Raw genomic sequence first — 9,420 nt, forward strand, 5'->3', positions numbered from 1 at the left:
GTTTGTTTTCCTTCTAAGCTGTTCAGGGTACCTGGCTCTGGGTAATTAGAAAACGAAAAACAGTAGTACGCCGATGAGAACCGGTTATTTTCTTCAAGCAGGGTCATGCTATATAACCCCGACTGCCCTAGAATTCAGGGTTCTCCTGCCTCAGCTTTCGGAATGCTTGAGTTGCAGGCCCTTTCGGAGAACTGAAATTAATTTACCAATAATGGTGGTGCCGCTAGGCGTAGGGAACAGTGTCATATCTGATACTTTTTTACTTCTTTGTTTGAGACCATCTTGCTATGTAGTACAGAATATTCTCCTGTCTTAGCCTCTTGAGTGGATGGTACTCCATCGCAGGTTTGCCACCGCATTAAAAAAAAAAAAAAAAAAAAAAAAAAAAAAAAACTCAGGCCACATTTCACCTGTGCATCCACCATTCTAAACTAGTCCTAGAACAGTTTAAGAGACCAGTTATAGAAAGGCCGTTAAGTCTGTACAATTGTTTCTCTTTTCTTTTTTCTCTCATATATTTGGAAGTTGTATGAACTTGTGGGATGGTATCATTAGGGTGACCCTGAGGTCTGGGTTTATGTTTCAAACGTGGTACGCTTACCCAGCTTACTCAAAGCCTTGGGTTTGAACACCAACACTACAAAAGAGAAGAGGCATTTCTCTGCTTTGGTATAAATGGCTTTGTTTTGATTAATGTTAGCATAGTATGCCTTTTTAAAACTTTTTACTTGTAACCTGTTTTAACCTATTTATGATATGTTTATATTTATGTTGGACTTCTTGCTGATAACATATAGCAGAGTCTTCCTGTTTGATAATCTCATTTTAATTGGAATGTTTAACCTATTTTCATGAAAATGATTATAAATACACCAATTACTTGTTTTCCATTTCCCTCGTGTTCTTTGCTTACTACCCACTCCCAGGCACTATTTTGTCTTGTGGGTAGAGAAGATTTTATAATTCAATTTATGATCCAGCCTTCATTTGTATTAGCCATACTAATATGCTTATAATTTTCTAAGGTATTACTTGAGAGACTTTGTAGCCAAGAATGAACTTGAATTTCTGAGCCTCTTGCTCTCCTGCAGTTCTGGGCTGGCAGTCATGCACAGTCATGCCCAGTGCTCCTAACTGCTGAGCCATCTTCCCAACCCCTTGTTCTTGAGACAAGGTCTTGACATGTAGGTTCAAATGGATTGGCCCTCACTATGTAGACCAGTCTGGCCTTATACTTGCTGGAATCCTTCTGCATTTGCTTCCTGTCGGTTGGATTTCAGGTCTGCACCACCATAACAAGCTTTAAACAAAATATTTTAAAAGTTTTATTTTTTAAATAAGTTATTGGGAGCTAGAGAGAAAGCAGAGAACCAGGGTTGGTGCCTCACAACTCCCCGTAACCCAGTTGTAGATCTTGTGTTTCACCTTTATGATTGTTAATTTTGGATACTTTACACTGTTAAGTTTTAATCCTCTTTTAGACTAAAAGGGGAATTGTAGGGAGACAACATAACCACGTCTCCTAAGGGCTGGCTACCAGTGTTCTCAACCACGCCCATCAGGGTGTGATCAAGGTGATCAGGGTGATGTGGGAAAGGTTTAAAGGGTTAGGGAACGCACATGGTAGCTCTTTTCCCTGCTGTTTTGGCTTGTTCTGCTTGCCTGCCAGTTGGCTACCTAATAAATATATATCCTGACCATCACGGGCTACGTATTAGTTATTAATTGTAATAGGGTTTCTCTGTGTAGCCCTGGCTATCCTGGAACACTGTGTAGACCAGGCAGGCCTCAAACTCAGAGATTTGTTTGCCTCCCAAGTGCTGGGATTAAAGGCTTGTACCACCCCCCCACCCAACAAGATATCAATATTTTAAGAATGCTGTATGTTCTTAGTTAGTAGACCCCATTTTTATTATGAAATAACCTCCTTTCCCATAACAGTCCTTGCTCTGTAATCTTTGTGTGATCCAGCTAGTCTAGTTTTCTCTTGACATTAACTCCAGAAAATTGAAAAGACATATAAGAGTGAAAAATGATCACACTGCCGGGCGTTGGTGGCACACGCCTTTAATCCCAGCACTCGGGAGGCAGAGGCAGGCGGATCTCTGTGAGTTCGAGGCCAGCCTGTTCTCCAGAGCAAGTGCCAGGATAGACTCCACAGCTACACAGAGAAACCCTGTCTTGGAAAAAAAAAAAAAAGAAAAGAAAAAGAAAAAAAGAAAAAAAAATCACACACTCTGTAAAACAGATGTAACCCTGGCAATGTATATAGATATTCATGTATTCTAACTTAAATGATGATGTCATATTGTTGGAAGAATGGGAAGTATTTTTTATGTGCAAATGTGCACACACACTTGAAGCCTTGGGAAGAAGCTGCATTTTTTTTTTGTATGTCATAATTGGGAGGTTAATGGATAATGCCCACATTGGGAGCATAAAGAATGTATCTGCACACTCATGTTATTTAGTAATACAAAGTAAATATCAAAATTATAGCTGACATGCAAAGATTGACTATCTGCCCTGCAGCTAGAGAGTAAATCTGTTAAGGACTTGCTGCATGTGGTCTCTAGAAGACATTCAGCTGTTGTTTTTATCTGAATTGTTCTATTACCAATAAAGACTTGGGAATTAGATATTGGGGTGAAAATCTGATAGATCAAATAAGCAGAGGAGAAGCAACCAGCTGACTATCTTTTTTTTTTTTTTTTTTTTAAACCGGAGACCCAGCAATTGTGTCTCTCCACATGACTCAGGCTAAAAAGGACCTTGAATCTCTTAAGTCCCCCCTCCCACTACTTCCTGTGCCTCTCAATGCATCTCCCTGCATCCTCCGTACTCTCTGGCTAATTTTTGTTAAGTAGTCACTGGCTCCACCCCCTGATTCAAGGTTTATTTTATCAACACAGTGTTGGAGCTTTACAGTACAATCAAATATCCCCGAAACATTCCGTTCTGACCTTATGATGTGAAGGTAGCCATAGACAACAGGGCCAATGTTCCAACCAGACTTACTATTTTGAGAAACCGTCTTCTTTGTGTCGTTGGGGTTGGCCTAAAGTGTACAGTTTTCCTGCTCTCTGAAGTATATTTCAATAAAGTTGTTGAAGAGTCAACTGTTAGCTTCTTTTTAACTTACATTACTGAGCTCAAATTCAGAGCCTTACACTTACTTACTAAGCAAGCACACTACCTCTGAGCTACATCCCCAGCCCCCAAAACCTTTCTGGGGATCCTTATCAGTGTCTTGACATGTCACACTGTTTCTGGAAATGCTGTAATCATAAAAGAAAATAGTCTGTATCATCTACTATACTGTGTTGTTTTGCCTGTGTGCTATAAGGAGCCAACTAGGTAACCCAATTAAGATGGGGCTGGAGAGATGGCTCAGTGATGAAGAGCACTGGTTACACTTTCAGAGGACCTGGGTTTAGTTCCCAGCACCCATGTCAAATGGCTGACAACCAATGGTAACTCAGGTCCAGGAGAAGCCAACACTGCCAATCTCTGCAGGCATTACCACTTATATGCCCATGCACAGATAGACACACAAAATTTAAAATAATAAAATGAATACTTAAAAAAAATTAGCACCAGTAGCTAAGGACACTTGCTGCCAGTTGTTCCTGCAAGTTGTTCTCTGATCTCCACGTGTGTACTGCAACACACCCATAAAATAAATAAATAATGAAGTAATAATTTAAAAGCAAAACAAAAATCCAATTAAGTCTAAGTAAAACTATACACAATAAAATCAAAAGAACAATTATCAAGCTGGGCGTTGGTGACACATGCCTTTAATCCCAGCACTCCGGAGGCTTAGGCAGGTGGATCTCTCTGAGTTCAAGGCCAGCCTGGTCTCCAGAGCGAGTGCCAGGATAGACTCCAAAGCTACACAGAGAAACCCTAAGTCCTGTCTCAAAAACCAAAAAAAAGGAACAATTATCAAGCAAGAATTATATTCACAATATTCAGTCCACCTGCATTTAGCAAATTCAAAGAAAATACTCCATTATTAATCCTATCTTGGTGAGTCCAAATTTTATACTTCATTTACCTTCTATCATAACTAAGGAAAACTGTAACTATCTTTTCTTCAACGCCATCAAAGACCCCAGAAGGATATAATATTACCTGAGTAAATAGCAAGTGTAGTATAAGCCACTTCCAAATACAGCAGACATGTGGTGATACATTATTTATGATTTATTAAAGCTTCCCTGAAGATTCAGAAAGCAAAGTCAGCCACAAGCTATAGAGGCCAGGCAGTGGTGGTACACACCTTTAGTCCCAAGACTCAGGATTAAGAGGTAGATGGATCTCTTTTAGTTCAAGGCCACACTGACTACACGAACTTGATCCAGTCCTAAAAGAAACAGCTCACACAAAGGTGATCTCAGCACCTGGGATCACACGCCTTTAATCTCAGCACCAGAGAGGTATAAAATATAGGAGCAGCCTGGTCTCCAGAGCGAGTGCCAGGATAGGCTACAAAGCTACACAGAGAAACCCTGTCTTGAAAAATCAAATATATATATATATCTTTTGGTCCACCAAATCATGACAAGGAGACTTAATATTAGCTATGAATTCTTGACCTTATACTCTTTTCTTGCTAGCTCTTAGAATTTAACCTATTTCTCTTCATCTACATTTTGCCTCGGGGCTTTTTACCTTTCTTTCCTTTTGTATGTCCTACTCCATCTAGCTGGCTGGTTGGCTGGCTGCCTGGCCCCCGTTGTCTCCCTCTCTTTCTCCCTCATTCTCTCCTTTTCTCTCATTCCTAGATTTCTCCTACTTATTCTCTTTGCCAGTCAGCCCCACCTATCCCTCTCCTGCCTAGCTATTGGCCATTCAGCTTTTAGGGTTTTTTTTTGTTTGTTTGTTTTTGTTTTTTGAGAAAGGGTTTCTCTGTGTAGCTTTGGAGCCTATCCTGGCACTCGCTCTGGAGACCAGGCTGGTCTCGAACTCACAGAGATCTGCCTGCCTCTGCCTCCCGAGTGCTGGGATTAAAGGCTTGTACCACCAACGCCTTGCCATTCAGCTTTTTATTAGCTCAATCAGGTGTTTTAGGCAGGCAAGGTGAAACAAATGCAACACATCTTTACAAAATTAAACAAATGCAGCACAAACAAATGTAACACAACTTTACATCATTAGCAAAGGCAACAGAAACAAATATAACACATCTTTGCCTGGTTAAATAATATTCCACAACATCTAAGCTTCTGAAATGAACAATGAAATAAGTGGATTAGATACAAGTATGGCTTATAGTAACATATTTGGATATGTCTAAGCTGGGAAGATTTCTAGGTGCTGAAGAGATGGCTCGGTGCTTAAGACTGAATCCTGCTCTGAGAGCACAGTTCTGTTCCCAGCACCCACATGGCAGCTTGCAACAGTTGTATTAGTCAGAGTTCTCTAAAGGCACAGAACTTACAGAATGACTCTCTCTCCTCTCTCTCTCTCTCTAAATACATAGAGAAATTTTATTGGAATGACTTATAGGCTGCAGTCCAGCTAATCCAACATAGCTAGCTGTGAATTGAAAGTCCAAGAATGTAGTAGTTGCTCAGTCCCACGAATCTGGGTGTCTGAGCTGGTCTTCTGAATATGCTGGAATCCCAAAGAAGTAGGCTGCAATGCCAGTGAAGGAATGGATGTGCTGATGAGGTGAGGGCAAGCTGGCAAAGAATGAACCTTCCTTCTTCTATTGTCATTACCTAGGCTTCCGGCAGAAGTTGTGGGCCAGATTAAATGTGTGTCTTCCCACCTTAAGATCGGGATCAAAGGTCTGTGTCTTCCTGCCTCAAGATATAGGATTGTAAGTGTGCCCTCCATTTCTGGATTGTAGTTCATTCCAGATATAGTCACATTGATAACCAAGAATAGCCATCACAGTTGTTAATACCAGTATCAGGGAATCTGACACTCTCTCCTGGCCTCCTTGGCACCAGATACCCACATGGTGCACAGACATACATGCAAGCAAAACATTTGTGCACATTAAATAAATAATAAGTAAATATTTTAGAAAGTTTTATCAAGGCATTTTGGTAGGATATAGTTTAATCAAACTTTTAATTTATTGTGCTAGATTAAGGTACCAATGTGTTTTGTTATTTATTTATTTATTTATTTATTTATTTATTTTTAGTACTAGAAATTGAACCTAGGGATTAATACACGCTAGCTCTGAGCTATATCTCTAGTTCTTAAATTTTTTTTATTTTGAGACCCCTATTCACAAGAAATTAAAGAAACAAATATTTAGCAGCACTCAACATCAAAAGTTTGAAAAATCAGTACTAATTTTTTTTTTTTTTTAAAAGCCACAACCTACTTTTTTCATTTCCCAGATGGGGTTTCTCTATGTAGACCTGGCTGTCTTGGAACTTGCTCTGTAGGCCAAGCTGGCCTCAAACTCAGAGATTTTCCTGCCTCTGTCTCCCAAGTTCTGGCATTAGAGAAGTATACCACTTAACCTGGCTACAGCCTGCATTTTAGAAAAGCATTTTATTTACAAGTCTTGTCAATGGGCTGGAGAGATGACTCAGAGCTTAAAAGCATAGGAAATGAGTTCTGTTCCCAGCTCCTGTGAAGTGGCTCACAGCTTTTTTAAACCCCAGCTCCAGGGCATTTGATGCCCTCTTCTGGCTCCTACTGGGCTCCCATGGCCATCTGCACACAGGGCACATACAGACACAGCACATATTAAAGAAAAACAACTCTCATCAACCAAAGAAAAAAAAAAGTCTGTACATTTTTACACTAAAGGTAATGTCCAGATACACTTGAATTTCATATTCCTAGCAACACACACACACACACACACACACACACACACACACACACACACACACTTATTCATTGCCTTCCTCTTTTAGTCTGCTCTTCTTTAGAATACTTTTTCAAGATTTACTTTATTACGTGTATGAGTGTTTTGACTGCATGCATGTCTGTGCATCACGTGCCTACAGACATCTGTAGATGTCAGAACAAGGTGTCAGAGCCCCTGGAACCGGAGTCATTGATGGTTGTGAGCCACCACCAGGTGGGTGCTGGGAACTGAACCATGGTCCTCTGCGTGAGCAACATGTGCTAGTGACCTCTGAGCCATTTCTCCAGCCCCTGTTTCTTCACCTTCAAGCCTGTTGACCTGTCAGGACCCCTTTTTCCCCCCGTGTCACTTTTACCCTTAGGGTGACATGCAGCTATATTCCTTTCAGATTTCTCCTTTACTTTAACCACTTTCTGTTCGTATGGTGTTTATTGCAGCTGGCCTCATTTCACCCAGGCTTTTTGCAGTATCCCATAAGTTCCATTCCCAGCTCTAGCATCAGGTGGTTCACAACTGCCTTTAACTCCAGCTCCAGGGAATTTGGTGCCCTCTTCTGGCCTCTACTGGCTCCCACCCACACCGTCACACAGTAAGCTCGTACTCACAGAGACACACAAGCATACAAATTAAAGTGGATCCCCCCAGCCCAAAGGTGTGTTGTTTTTATACTTTTAGCAAACCCAACTGAGATGTGTCTGTTGCAGAGTTTCATTAGCGAACTGCCCACCTTGCAAACTGACGGCTCACTCATTCTTTAAGCCTTTTCCCTCATTTATAAAGTGGCGATAGTATCAGAATCACCAACTTTACTGGGAGAATCATGTGAGCTAGTATGCAAACATGCTCCAAACATGTCAAATGTCATGAAAGGGTTTGGGAATGTAGCTTAGTTGGTAAAGTGCTCACCTAGCATGCACAAAACTCTAGGTTCAATACCCAGCTCTCCACAAACCAGGCAGGGTGATGAATGTGCACCTGTAACCTCAGCGTTCAAGAAGTAGAGGCAGAAGATTCAGGAGTTCAAGGTCATCTTCAGCTGCCTTATGAGTTCTAGGCCAACCTATACTATGTGTGACCCTATCTAAAAAATAACAGCTGGGGATGGTGACACATGCCTTTAATTGCAGTACTCTAGAGGCAGAGGCAGACCGGTCTCTATGAATTTGAGTCCATTCTACTCTACATAGCAAGTTCCAGGCCAGCTTGCTTATATAAAGAGACTCTGTCTAATTTTTGTTTTTAATTATAAAATAAAACGTGGGAGCTGGAGAGAGAGCATTCAGCAGTTGAGAACACTGGCTGCTTATCCAGGGGAAGAGTTCTATTCCTAGCACCCACATGGCCCGCTCACATTTGGTTGTGACTCCAGTCCCAGAGGGTATGACGCCCTCTCCTGGCCATCTCAGGCACTACATACACAGATGAACAGACATTCATTCACGAAAACACTCATAAACATAAAATATAAATAAAATATAAAAAGAAGAAAAGTGAAAATATAAACTATCTATTACCCTAAGTCATAGTAAATGTAATTCCCATAACTACAGTAAAAACAGCCGCTCTGACTCTGTCCTTTCTAGCTGCCCGCACCATCATCTGTATTCACAAGTTTATTCTGAAGCTCCTGGAGATATGACTATCAGTTTAATATCTTCAAGAACACTGTTGCTAGAAATGTGGGTGCAAATGCCTGAAAATGCCTCCCTTCAAATACAAAGTGGCCAAGAGAGGTAACACTGGTCACCAACTCATCTGAGGCAAGAGAGCTGGTAAGACACTGTCCTCTAATCAGGAAGGGGTAAAGGGCTTTCATCTCCACTTAGGAGACACTCAAGACACATCACAATCTGTCTGCCTAAAAAAGAAAATAAAGTTTAATTTCCCAAATTTTATTAAAAATGGACTTTGTCATTAGATCTCTTATTGCAAAGATGAAATCTCACAACATGCCAATAAAGTTTGCTGTAATATAACAAGCTTTGAACGAATATAACTTTTTTTGTAGTTATAGGACTTGAGAAGTTTTGTTATTAAAAATTGATGTTTTCTTTATTCTGTGAGCCATGGGAAAATATTTTCCCACAAAGATTTCTGTTCCTTAGAATGGTATCTGTGGCAGGGCACGTGCTTAAACTCACAGCACTCAGGATGCTGCAGCAAGAGGATCAGGAGTTCAAAGCCAGCCTGGGCTACATATCCAGCTCCAGACTAGCCTCAGAAATATAGAAATATAAAGGTGACTTCTAGATTCTTAAGGGAAGGAGAGATGGAAGAAGGGATGGATAGTCTGAAAAATTCTAAAAACAGTCACAAGTCCACTTCTTAAAATCTTTATTGTTTGGTACTCTTCTGATGTAAAAGCTGCCATTTCTCCACCCAGGCCCTCCAGTATTCCTTTTCTTTTTAAAAGAATGAGACGCATCTTCCCAAACAGCCATAGTAGTCTCAGGTCATATAGAAAGCTCAAACTAAAAGGGAGGTTTCAAATACGTTTTATTACACATTCAGGAACGTTTGGCTATGGCCACCATAACCGCATACACTTTAAGTTTCTCCTTAGGTAGCTCTTT

Source organism: Cricetulus griseus, chromosome 7 (genome assembly GCF_003668045.3).
Source record: "Cricetulus griseus strain 17A/GY chromosome 7, alternate assembly CriGri-PICRH-1.0, whole genome shotgun sequence".
NCBI lineage: Eukaryota > Metazoa > Chordata > Mammalia > Rodentia > Cricetidae > Cricetulus > Cricetulus griseus.